Source organism: Oncorhynchus keta, chromosome 32, assembly GCF_023373465.1.
Source record: "Oncorhynchus keta strain PuntledgeMale-10-30-2019 chromosome 32, Oket_V2, whole genome shotgun sequence".
Taxonomy (NCBI): Eukaryota; Metazoa; Chordata; class Actinopteri; order Salmoniformes; family Salmonidae; genus Oncorhynchus; species Oncorhynchus keta.
In genome coordinates, this window is record NC_068452.1 from 18,737,790 (window position 1) to 18,751,269 (window position 13,480).

General features: G+C 45.4%; 1 protein-coding gene across 2 annotated transcripts in view; it reads right to left on the bottom strand.

Moving 5' to 3' along the window:
• LOC118365761 (junction plakoglobin-like) overlaps nt 1-12,500 on the bottom strand; it is an 80,637-nt gene extending 68,137 nt beyond the window's left edge. Inside the window, exon 1 of one of the 2 annotated variants that reach the window (XM_052490725.1) lies at nt 12,351-12,500. The gene's annotated coding sequence lies outside the window, so the exon portion shown is untranslated. The other variant, XM_052490726.1, reaches the window with a different exon arrangement.
• Between the last annotated feature and the right edge of the window lie 980 nt (nt 12,501-13,480).

Sequence of the window (13,480 nt, forward strand, 5' to 3'; positions counted from 1 at the left end):
CTATTTAACAAACTAAACCCAAAACACGAGACAACTACTAACATACCAGATGGACGAACAGACAGACAGACAGACACACACACACGCACGCGTTTCGTTCTCTATTCTCATGGGGACATTAAATGTATTTACATCCTATTTTTCCTGACCCCCTAACCCTAAAAGTAACCCTATCCCGTAATTCAAACCCAAGCCATAAACCTAACCCTAACCTAACCACTAATCCCTTACCCTTGCCGTAATTCTAACCCTAATTCTAATTCTAACCCTAAACCTTATGCTTAAAATAGCCTTTGTCCTCATGGGGACGTGATAAATGGGGAGAATTGTCCTTGTTTTACTATCCTTGTGGGGACTCTGGGGGATTTTAGGTCCCCACAAGGATAGAAGAACCCCCCACACACACACACACTCCTTGTCACACCCTGACCATAGAGAGCCCTTGTTTCTCTATGGTGTACTAGGTTAGGGCGAGACTAGGGGGTATTTTAGTTTATAATTTCTATGTTGTGTTCTAGTTTATATTTACTATGTTGGTGTATGATTCCCAATTAGAGACAGCTGGTAATCGCTATTTTTGTGTTTGTTTTGTGTTTGTGCATGTGCACCACGTAGTCAAGTTTAGTTGTTCGTTTATTGATATATTTTGTTTTTTTGTTTCTCTTTGTGTGGAAGTCAGAGGAGGATTCTTCGACAGCCGTGACAGAATATTAGTGGAGGACAGCGACCACGACAGGGTTCACGTCAACAGAAACCCCAAGGACAACCCCAAGATTTTTTGGGGGAGGGCGGGAAGACAGGCACATGGAGCCGGCTAGAGATGTGGTCAGGGAAGAGCCAGAGCACATGGATGCGGTGAAGAGAGTCCGGTGCCACGGTCCACCACAACTCGTGCGCCTCCTCAGGAGAGTCGCCATAAGGAGCGTGTCATCAGTCCGCCTGGCGGCGAGCAGCGGAGAGTGCCAGAGCCTGTGTGGAAGTCAGAGGGGAATTCGATGAAAGATTGATTCCAGGAGAAAGGTTTTGGACATGGGAAGAAGTGATGGGTAGAGAAAGGTGGGAGACAGCGACGAGAATGCTGCAGCACACGTCCTGTGCCAGCTCCACGCACTCTCCCTGAAGAGTCAGAGACCATCAGGGAGGCGATGGAGAAGTTGGGAGAGAGAGAGAGGAGGGAGATGTTGTGCAGGTGTGTTCTGCTCAACATTCGATCCGGTAGGCAGTCTGGTGAAACCTGTACCGGCTCCACACATCTGGACTCTAGTGCGCCTCCCCAGTCCGGTACGTCCTGTGCCTTCTCCCAGCCCTCGCCCGGAGGTGCGTGTCACCAGTCTGGTGCCACCTGTACCAGCTCCACGCACTAGGCCTCCAGTGCGCATTCACAGTCCAGAGCTTCCGGCGACGGTTCACAGTCCAGAACCTCCTGCAACGGTCCACATCTCCGGAACCTCCTGCGACGGTCCACGGTCCAGAATCTCCTGTGATGGTCCATGGTCCGGGAACATCCTGCGACGGTCCATGGTTCGTAACCTCCAGCAAGGGTCAACGGTCCGGCGCTTCCAGGAAAGGCGTCCAGTCCAGCTCCAGGCAGGAGCCTTCCTCTGCGCCGGTGGCCAGTCCAGGCACGGTGTCCAGTCCAGCTCCAGGGCAGGAGCCTTCCTCTGCGCCAGTGGCCAGTCCAGGCACGGTGTTCAGTTCAGCTCCAAGGCTGGAGCCTTCCTCTGCACCGGTGGCCAGTCCAGGCACGGCGTCCAGTTCCGCTCCAGGGCAGGAGCCTTCCTCTGCGCCGGTGCCCAGTCCAGGCACGGTGTCCAGTCCAGCTCCAGGGCTGGAGTCTTCCTCCGGAGAGGGTACTGTCACGCCCTGACCATAGAAAGCCCTTGTTTCTCTATGGTGTAGTAGGTCAGGGCATGACTGGGGGTTAGTCTAGTTTATATTTTCTATGTGGGGTTCTAGATTTGTTTTCTATGTTGGTGTTTGGTACGATTCCCAATTAGAGGCAGCTGGCTATCGTTGTCTCTAATTGGGGATCATATTTAAGTAGGATTTTGTCACCTGTGTTTGGTGGGATATTGTTTATGTGTAGTTGCATGTTAGCACTCCATTGTCGTCACGTTTCGTTGATTTCTTTATTGTTTTGTTTTGTGTGTTTCTCTATTAAATATGTGTAAACCATATCGCGCTGCACCTTGGTCCGATGATTATTCCATCGAACGTAACAGTTTTCTAGTTTATAATTTCTATGTTGTGTTCTAGTTTATATTTTCTATGTTGTTGTTTTGTATGAATCCCAATTAGAGGCAGCTGGTAATCGTTGTCTCTAATTGGGGATAATATTTAAGGAGCTATTTTTTCCACCTGTGTTTGTGGGATATTGTTTTGTGTTTGTGCATGTGCACCACGTAGTCGCGTTTAGTTGTTCGTTTATTGATATATTTTGTTTTGTTTAAATTGATCTTTTAATTAAATATGTGGAACTAAACATCCGCTGCGCCTTGGTCCCGTTCTTACGACAGCCGTGACACTCCTGCCCACTCAAAAAATACCTTATTAATACTTTATCCCATGACAGTCCCTGTGTGAACTGGCAGTACTCCCTTCTGGTCTCTTGCACATGGGCAAGATGCCACAACCCACCGAAGAGAAGTGATTTTGATGGGCAGTTTCAACAACAGTGTCAACAAACACTGCAAGGCAACCGTAAAAATGTTGTAAGCAGTTTGGTAACCACTAATCTAGGCTAAACAGAGACTCTGGCTACATTTCATTCTGCAAACTTCTTCATGGATCAGATAAGAAAGCAATATGGCGGAAGGCAATATGAAACTCCACTTAAACAGAGGGCAAGATGGAACTATAGGCATGTTTCTGATAGTATCCCAGTAAATGAAGCCTTGATCAGCAAAGTGGAGAGAAATAGGAGGATGGGATGAATAGCTTATGGAACAAGATGCAGCCACTGCTTTAAAAGCTTTACGTTTGAACTTCCAGTCGGTTCCCTTTTCCACCTGACAAACACATTATGTCAGCCACCTAGGTAAAAACCTGTCTCCGGGCTTCAGTCGGCTCAGGTTGTCCCTAGATAACTTGGCTATAATCCATATTGTGATGTGGTAGGCTATATTTGACACTTCACAAAAGCATTCAGCCATCTAGGTGTTGAAATACGGATGACTGGATTCACCTGATAACCTGCAAACTATTATGGGTGTTGAGATCTGCCCAAGTTTGACGTCAGTTGCCAACCAACCAGCTAGAAATGAGATTTCATTAGCACCCAGAGAAACCTGTGGCTTAATGTCATAAAAGGCTACTGCAGACCAAGATGCACTTGAAGATGTAATAAGGGGGAAAAGGAGGAAAACCACTATGATAGTGATTCAAAGAAGAGGGATAGGTTACCACCTGAAAATATCTATGAGGAGAGGAAAAAAGCTATTTGGAGAGGGGGAAAGGCTGTGGCCTAAATCTCAAAGGCATAATATGAGGGGGGGAAAGTGAGCTACTGAATGAGCAACTGAATGATGGCAATTTTACAGCATTTGGACAAGAACATGACCATACCCTATTTTCACAAAGGGATAATTATTGACAACTAAAGTGGCCGTAGTAGGTCTGCGCGAGATGGAGTGAGCAGTGGCAGTTGATAGGCGTGTGATGGGGGCTTGTAGACCGTAAAGCAGAGCATCCACTGTCACAAGCTCTTTTAGAAACTTGTTTCCCAGCCTGGTCTCATAGACTAGACGTAACATAGTAAATATAAATTGTAGACACGTAAATTAGTATGATATGTTATGTTTGGTATGGTTACATAAGACAGATGGAAACGGGTGGTTGGTCAGGGTGGATGGGTAAGCGTACAATGCGAACATCTAACAACCCAAAGTTTGCAAGTTTGAATTTCATCACGGACTACTTTAGCATTTTAGCTAATTAGAAACTTTTCAACTACTATTACTTTTGAGCTACTTTGCGACTACATAGCATGTTAGCTAACCCTTTGCCTAACACTAACCCTACTCTTAACCCTTTTAGCTAACTCTTCCCCTAACCTGGGGTTGGGTGGTATCCAGATTTTCAGAGCGTTATATCGTCCTTATATCCTGATATATGGTATTCCCGGATTATATCAAGGGGACGCCCAAAAACGCAAAAAATAACCCATTGGGCATCTATTACCAGAATGCTAACAAAATTAGCACAAGTAATAGCAAATTTCCATGGAGGCTGCTAGCTTAATATGCAAACGAGCGGCATGTGTAATCCAAGATGGTGTAGCAGTCAGATGTCTTTGTCCTGTCGTGTCCCTTGTATATATCGTTTTTTACACATTTTTCGTTGCATATATTTTAAAATATTTTGCTAAACCTCAACATCTAAATACTCTCCTGCAACCCGCCTCTCACAATGTAGGCCCTGCATGTCCCCAGGCACCCTCATTTGTTGACTTCTGTGATCAAAAAAGCCTTGGTTTCATGCTTGTCAACATCAGAAGCCTCCTCCCTAAGTTTGTTTTACTCACTGTTTTAGCACAGTCTGCCAACTCTGATGTCCTTGCCGTGTCTGAATCCTGGCTTAGGAAGGCCACCAAAAATTCAGAGATTTCCATACCCAACTATAACACTTTCCGTCAAGATAGAACTGCCAAAGGGGGAGGAGTTGCAATCTACTGCAGAGAGAGCCCGTTCTGTCATACTTTCCAGGTCTATGCCCAAACAGTTCGAACTTCTAATTTAAAAAATGAATCTCTCCAGAAATAAGTCTCTCACTGTTGCCGCCTGCTACCGACCCCCCTCAGCTCCCAGCTGTGCCCTGGACACCATATGTGAATTGATCGCCCCCCCATCTAGCTTCAGAGTTTGTTCTGTTAGGTGACCTAAACTGGGATATGCTTAACACCCCGGCAGTCCTACAATCTAAGCTAGATGCCCTCAATCTCACACAAATCATCAAGGAGCCCACCAGGTACAACCCTAAATTCGTAAACATGGGCACCCTAATTGACATTATCCTGACCAACTTGCCCTCCAAATACACCTCTGCTGTCTTCAATCAGGATCTCAGCGATCACTGCCTCATTGCCTGTATCCGCTACGGGTCCGCGATCAAACGACCACCCCTCATCACTGTCAAACGCTCCCTAAAACACTTCTGCGAGCAGGCCTTTCTAATCGACCTGGCCCGGGTATCCTGGAAGGATATTGACCTCATCCCGTCAGTTGAGGATGCCTGGTCATTCTTTAAAAGTCAGAACTCACCATCTTAGACAAGCATGCTCTGTTCAAAAAATGCAGAACTAAGAACAGATATAGCCCTTGGTTCACTCCAGACCTGACTGCCCTCGACCAGCACAAAAACATCCTGTGGCGAACTGCAATAGCATTGAATAGTCCCCGCGATATGCAACTGTTCAGGGAAGTCAGGAACCAATACACGCAGTCAGTCAGGAAAGCAAAGGTCAGCTTTCTCAAGCAAAAATTTGCATCCTGTAGCTCTAACTCCAAAAAGTTCTGGGACACTGTAAAGTCACAAGAGCACCTCCTCCCAGCTGCCCACTGCACTGAGGCTATGTAACACGGTCACCACCGATAAATCCGTGATGATCGAAAACTTCAACAAGCATTGCTCAACGGCTGGCCATGCCTTCCTCCTGGCTACTCCAACCTCGGCCAACAGTCACCCCCCCCGCAGCTACTCGCCCACGCCTCCCCAGCTTCTCCTTTACCCAAATCCAGATATCAGATATTCTGAAATAGCTGCAAAACCTGGACCCATACAAATCAGCTGGGCTTGACAATCTGGACCCTCTATTTCTGAAACTGTACGCCGCCATTGGTGCAACCCCTATTACCAGCCTGTTCAACCTCTCCTTGGTAATATCCGAGATCCCCAAGGATTGGAAAGCTGCCGCGGTCACCCCCCTCTTCAAAGGGGGAGACCCCCTGGACCCAAACTGTTACAGACCTATATCCATCCTGCCCTGCCTATCTAAGGTCTTCGAAAGCCAAGTCAACAAACAGATCACTGACCATCTCGAATCCCACCGTACCTTCTCTGCTGTACAATCCGGTTTCCGAGCCGGTCACGGGTGCACCTCAGCCACGCTCAAGGTACTAAACGATATCATAACCGCCATCGATAAAAAACAGTACTGTGCAGCCGTCTTCATCGACGGCTGCACAGGCTTTCGAATCTGTCAATCACCATATTCTTATCGGCAGACTCAGTAGCCTCGGTTTTTCTAATGACTGCCTTGCCTGGTTCACCAACTACTTTGCAGACAGAGTTCAGTGTGTCAAATCGGAGGTCATGTTGTCCGGTCCTCTGGCAGTCTCTATGGGGGTACCACAGGGTTCAATTCTCGGGCTGACTCTTTTCTCTGTATATATCAATTATGTTGCTCTTGCTGCAGGCGATTACCTGATCCACCTCTATGCAGACGACACCATTCTGTATACTTCTGGCCCTTCCTTGGACACTGTGCTATCTAACCTCCAAACGAGCTTCAATGCCATACAACACTCCATCCGTGGCCTCCAACTGCTCTTAAACTCTAGTAAAACCAAATGCATGATTTTCAAACGTTCGCTGCCTGCACCCGCACGCCCGACTAGCATCACCACCCTGGATGGTTCTGACCTAGAATATGTGGACATCTATAAGTACCTAGGTGTCTGGCTAGACTGCAAACTCTCCTTCCAGACTCATATCAAACATCTCCAATCCAAAATCAAATCTAGAGTCGGCTTTCTATTTCGCAACAAAGCCTCCTTCACTCACGCCGCAAAACTTACCCTAGTAAAACTGACTATCCTACCGATCCTCAACTTCGGCGATGTCATCTACAAAATAGCTTCCAATACTCTACTCAGCAAACTGGATGCAGTTTATCACAGTGCCATCCGTTTTGTTATTAAAGCACCTTATACCACCCACCACTGCGACCTGTATGCTCTAGTCGACTGGCCCTCGCTACATGTTCGTCGCCAGACCCATTGGCTCCAGGTCATCTACAAGTCTATGCAAGGTAAAGCTCCGCCTTATCTCAGTTCACTGGTCACGATGGCAACACCCACCCGTAGCACGCGCTCCAGCAGGTGTATCTCACTGATCATCCCTAAAGCCAAAACCTCATTTGGCCGCCTTTCCTTCCAGTTCTCTGCTGCCTGCGACTGGAACGAATTGCAAAAATCCCTGAAGTTGGAGACTTTTATCTCCCTCGCCAACTTTAAACATCTGCTATCTGAGCAGCTAACCAATCGCTGCAGCTGTACATAGTCCATCGGTATATAGCCCACCCAATTTACCTACCTCATCCCCATACTGTTTTTATTTGATTTACTTTTCTGCTCTTTTGCACACCAGTATCTCTACCTGCACATGTTCATCTGATCATTTATCACTCCAGTGTTAATCTGCTAAATTGTAATTATTCACTCCTATGGCCTATTTATTGCCTACCTCCTCATGCCTTTTGCACACAATGTATATAGATAATTTTTTTCCTACTATGTTATTGACTTGTTTATTGTTTATTGTTTACTCCATGTGTAACTCTGTGTTGTTGTCTGTTCACACTGCTATGCTTTATCTTGGCCAGGTCGCAGTTGCAAATGAGAACTTGTTCTCAACTAGCCTACCTGGTTAAATAAAGGTGAAATATTTTTTTTTATTTTTTTTATGTGTACACGCTGTGTCTTTGTGGAGTCTGGAGTCGCTAGGGCAACAGGGCTCTCTGCTCTGCTCGGGGAAGAGAGGGAGGAGAAGACTGGCTGAGAACGGAGAGGAGAAAAAACATAAGGAAATCAAGATAGTGGCAGCTGTACAAATAACTAATCCAAATAACTCTTTAAAGAAATACAAGTCTATTTCATTGTGACCTGCTCCTGCTGACTATCAGGCAATGAGGCAGGGTGTTGAGAGAGCACTGCAGTATGCAGCTTAGTCCACTATTGGCTGAGTCACGTGAGTGAGAGGAGACAGAGCAGCACATGCGCACAGTTGTAGGTAGGCTAGGTAAATAGTCATTATGCACAAATGGAACATTTTCATGGAAGTTATGGATCTCCATGGTGTGCTTCTGTTATGGAGAAAAGTCCTCAATGAAACTGACATTAAATGTGGAGAATGATACATTTGCGTCTGCTGGCCATCAAGTAGCCTATTCATTTATATGCCATTGCAGGCTACTGTAGGCTAACATTTGATACAATAAATATGTTGAAATAACTATATTACTGGAGTCATTGCAAATCAATTTGTGCCACTTGTGTAGCCTACCTGGAGCTGTCAAACAAATGTAATACATAGCCTATAACTTGTGTTACAATGCAATTATTAATGGCCATGTTTAGTTAATTAACTTGGAAGTTCTAAAAGCTCTATCACAAATGCTGATCAGTTGTTGGAATGCATTAGACTGACTGCAACATTCAGTCAGATTAGGCTACAGGTAAAATAAAATGTATCACTACTAAAGGACACCAATAAGAAGAAGAGACTTGCTTGCTCCGAAGAAAGACGAGCAATGGATATTAGACTGGTGGAAATCTGTCCTTTGGTCTGATGAGTCCAAATTGTTATTTTTGTTCCAACCGCCATGTCTTTGTGAGATGCAGAATAGGTGAATGGATGTGTGGTTCCCACTGTGAAGCATGAAGGAGGTGTGATGGTGTGGGGATGCTTGCTGGTGACGCGATCCATGATTTATTTCAAATTCAAGGCACACTTAACCAGCATGGGTACCACAGCATTCTGCAGCGATACGCCATACCATCTGGTTTGCACTTAGTGGGACTATCATTTGTTTTTCAACAGGAAAATGACCCAACACACCTCCAGGCTGTGTAAGGGCTATTTGATCAAGAAAAAGAGAATGATGGAGTGCTGCATCAGATGACCTGGCCTCCACAATCACCTGACCTCAACCCAATGGAGATGGTTTGGGATTAGTTGGACCAGGGAGTGAAGGACACCACGCGCTCTCACCACTGGTGTCCCCCAGGGCTCTGTTCTAGGCCCTCTCCTATTCTCGCTATACACCAAGTCACTTGGCTCTGTCATAACCTCACATGGTCTCTCCTATCATTGCTATGCAGACGACACACAATTAATCTTCTCCTTTCCTCCTTCTGATGACCAGGTGGTGAATCGCATCTCTGCATGTCTGGCAGACATATCAGTGTGGATGACGGATCACCACCTCAAGCTGAACCTCGGCAAGACGGAGCTGCTCTTCCTCCCGGGAAGGACTGCCCGTTCCATGATCTCGCCATCACGGTTGACAACTCCATTGTGTCCTCCTCCCAGAGCGCTAAGAACCTTGGCGTGATCCTGGACAACACCCTGTCGTTCTCAACTAACATCAAGGCGGTGGCCCGTTCCTGTAGGTTCATGCTCTACAACATCCGCAGAGTACGACCCTGCCTCACACAGGAAGCGGCGCAGGTCCTAATCCAGGCACTTGTCATCTCCCGTCTGGATTACTGCAACTCGCTGTTGGCTGGGCTCCCTGCCTGTGCCATTAAACCCCTACAACTCATCCAGAACGCCGCAGCCCGTCTGGTGTTCAACCTTCCCAAGTTCTCTCACGTCACCCCGCTCCTCCGCTCTCTCCACTGGCTTCCAGTTGAAGCTCGCATCCGCTACAAGACCATGGTGCTTGCCTACGGAGCTGTGAGGGGAACGGCACCTCAGTACCTCCAGGCTCTGATCAGGCCCTACACCCAAACAAGGGCACTGCGTTCATCCACCTCTGGCCTGCTCGCCTCCCTACCACTGAGGAAGTACAGTTCCCGCTCAGCCCAGTCAAAACTGTTCGCTGCTCTGGCTCCCCAATGGTGGAACACACTCCCTCACGACGCCAGGACAGCGGAGTCAATCACCACCTTCCGGAGACACCTGAAACCCCACCTCTTTAAGGAATACCTAGGATAGGATAAAGTAATCCTTCTCACCCCCCTTAAAAGATTTAGATGCACTATTGTAAAGTGGCTGTTCCACTGGATGTCATAAGGTGAATGCACCAATTTGTAAGTCGCTCTGGATAAGAGCGTCTGCTAAATGACTTAAATGTAAATGTAAATGTAAGGAAAAACAGCCAACAAGTGCTCAGCATATGTGGGAACTCCTTCAAGACTCGTGGAAAAGCATTCCAGTTGAATCTGGTTGAGAGAATGCCAAGAGTGTGCAAAGATGTCATCAAGGAAAAGGGTGGCTACTTTGAAGAATCTGAAATATTTGTATTTATTTAACTAGGCAAGTCAGTTAAGAACAAATTCTACTTTACAATGACGGCCTACTGGGGAACAGTGGGTTAACTGCCTTCTTCAGGGGCAGAATGACAGATTTTCACCTTGTCAGTTTAGGGATTCAATCCAGCAACCTTTCGGTTCATGGCCAACGCTCTAACTACTAGTCTACCTGCCACACTTTTTTGGTTACTCCATGATTCCATATGTGTTATTTCATAGTTTTGATGTCTTCACTATTATTCTACAATGTAGAAAATAGTAAAAATGAAGAAAAACCCTTGAATTAGTAGGTGTATCCAAACTTTTGACTGGTACTGTATATATTATTCATATTTAATTCAGTGGTTGAAATTACGACCCCATCCTCAGTATCCTATTCCAGCGGGCTATTGTGAAACTCAAGCTCTTCTTACCTCGAAATCGCCAAACTATTCATGTTGAATCAATTACTATGTTAATTTGAACCAAGCAAGCTGCTAAATCGTTCAGTTTACATCTTGCCTTCATCTCGCCTAGGTTACTGTAGCCTATCTGAAATAAGATGTAGGCCTATCAGGGGCTATAGGCTAGCTGCATCTATCTAAGCAAACCATGGCAAGGTTGAATTACAATCATAAACCCAGATTTTAGTCTCTAGCCTATGCTTACTGAAATAACAAGTAAATCTCGTAAATGGGTCATTTATAACTGTTTGTAGTCTTAACATATGGTTTGTGGTATATGGCCAATATACCAAGGCTACCAGCTGTACGCAGGCACTCTGCGTTGCATCATGCTTAAGAACAGTCATTCGCAACAGTCAGTCATTCCTTATTGCTTAATCATAGTAGTCGACATCCATTGATCGAAAAAGATATTCACTGATGAGTTTAATATGGACAACTAATCTTTTCTCTTGCAACATATTCAAATTCGTTTGCAATAATTATTATTTTGGTGAAAACCGAATTTTGATTATGTTATGGAAAAAGGGTTTATTGTATCAATGTGGCAACTCCTGTCTTGACAATGTGGCAACTCCTGTCTTGCTGTGAAGAAAACAAATAGGCTAGTTTTCAGGCTTTTTGCGTGTGTTTTGGGTGGTCACTGGGCTAGAAATATTAGCAAGACCTGGCAACCCTGGCTCTGAAACAGAAAGTTAAACATTTATTTTCCCTAACGGCAAGAACTCCAATCCGTTTTACACGTAGCCTAGGCTACAATTAGGAAACATGACTGACGCTCACGGTGAGTGTGAGATAATTTGATATAGGTGTGGTGGCACTTATGGGACTCACTCACGTATCGATTTTCACAACGAATACCACTACAAAACAACTTCTACTGTAATTGTAATTACCATGACGGCATCGTCCGGGTGGCCACGCACAACGCACAGGAGAGGACATAACTGTAGCATACGGTAACACTGAGCATATTGCAATACCCACACAAATATTTGGTGAATTGACAACAGGGTGAGTTTCATGTTTTAGAATGAGCTAAAACAATATTCTACTCGCATGCATCCCTATTTGGAGATAGAGGCGCCTCTATTCCTGAGTTCCTATCAATAAACAGTCAAGTTTCCCCTAGCCAGGTCACTCGCACCGACACCGATGGGTTGCTGCCTCCACCCATGTCACAGACAAAGAATGTCGATTCAAAAGCAACAGCAACATTGCAGAAGTGTGAGACAATTCTGGTAAAAATTATATAGCTCAGTGCGTAGCCTATTCGACCGAAACAAAATGTCCCACATCTGGCAAGACTGAAACGCTCAGGAAGATTGGCTGGCTACGTTCACGGACACAATCAAAAATGCCAGACAAACACGACATAGAGGGAGCATATCAGTCTCAGCAGCTGGAAAGGAATGTCACTTGGTATTGATAATGCTATAAACTACACCTGATCAATACCTTACCTATTCACAACGCATCACAGCATCTTGTTGGAGAAAACACTGTTGCTCGAATATCTTTGATCGTAACAGAGAACATTCGCTTTCCGAACACTACAAAACATTATCAACATTATCTCAAATAAACTCCACTATGTTACAGCATGCGACTGAAGCGACGCCCCAGAGCGCCAGTGTGTTGACAGGTTGGTTACCTTGCGCAATTAAATCGCCGGTTTCAGGACCTCCTTGCGCGCAGCACTCCGAGTATAAACTTTTCTTAAATCCCGTGTTCGCCTGCTCGTTCTGGATCCCTCGGTTCCAAGCAAGTCGGTAATGTGTTGAGCAACGGTTCAGTGACAACGTCAATTTCGCGGAGTCTCCACCCACGGCACCAAGAGAGACCCAATAGGCGGGTTGTTGAAACGGTCATTGGCTAAATCAACAAATACAGTGTTATTACAAGGTAATTGAAAAGTATGTGCAATATCGGTAACAATTTTCAATTCCTTCTGGAGTGAGGAATAGCCTAAATATTAGTCTCCTTTATGTTTCTCCCTGCACAATTATGAAATAGATTGTGATACATCATGAGGAATAACTATCACCAAGAGACATTCAATAACAATTTAAAAACATAATGTCTAATATGACATTCACCAAATGTAATCATTCCTGCTTGTTTTAAATCTAAGCAGAAAAGCCTACATTGAAATGTTTACTTTCCTATCTATCACCCATACATCTCCAGAACCTGCCACAATAATTACAACCAAATGAAATATGTGGGCAATATCATTGCTCTTCCTCTCTTATGTACATCTAATCTAATTAAACGTTCAGTGCCCTCATTAGAGAGTTATGACCAAATAATCCCTCTTAACTCCTGTACTCTGCCAGCCTCTCCACTTAAAGATTGTGATGTGTGATTGTCACTGAGGCAACAGAGAAGCATTGTGAAAGTAATTAGTCAATGTGTGTATTATACAGAATGTGCCTTATAAGTGTGTGTGTGGGGGGGGGCACTGCATCCGGGTTAGGGGAGGGTTTGGTCGAGGGGGCTTTACTTGGCACATCGTACTCTAGTGGTGGGCCGGGCGCCTGCAGGCTGAATTCGGTTGTCAGTTGAACAGTGTTTCTTTTGATACATCTCGACCTTCGCCTCTCCTAAGTTCGTTGGGGAGTTGCAGTGATGAGACAAGATTGTAATTGGATCGCAATTGGATATCACGATATTGGGGAGAAAAAGGGGGTATAAAAAATACAAAAATACAAATAAGTGTGTGTGCATGCATGTGCATGTGTGTGCGTAGGTTAAGAGAGCTCAGAGGTCAGATGGGTCAGT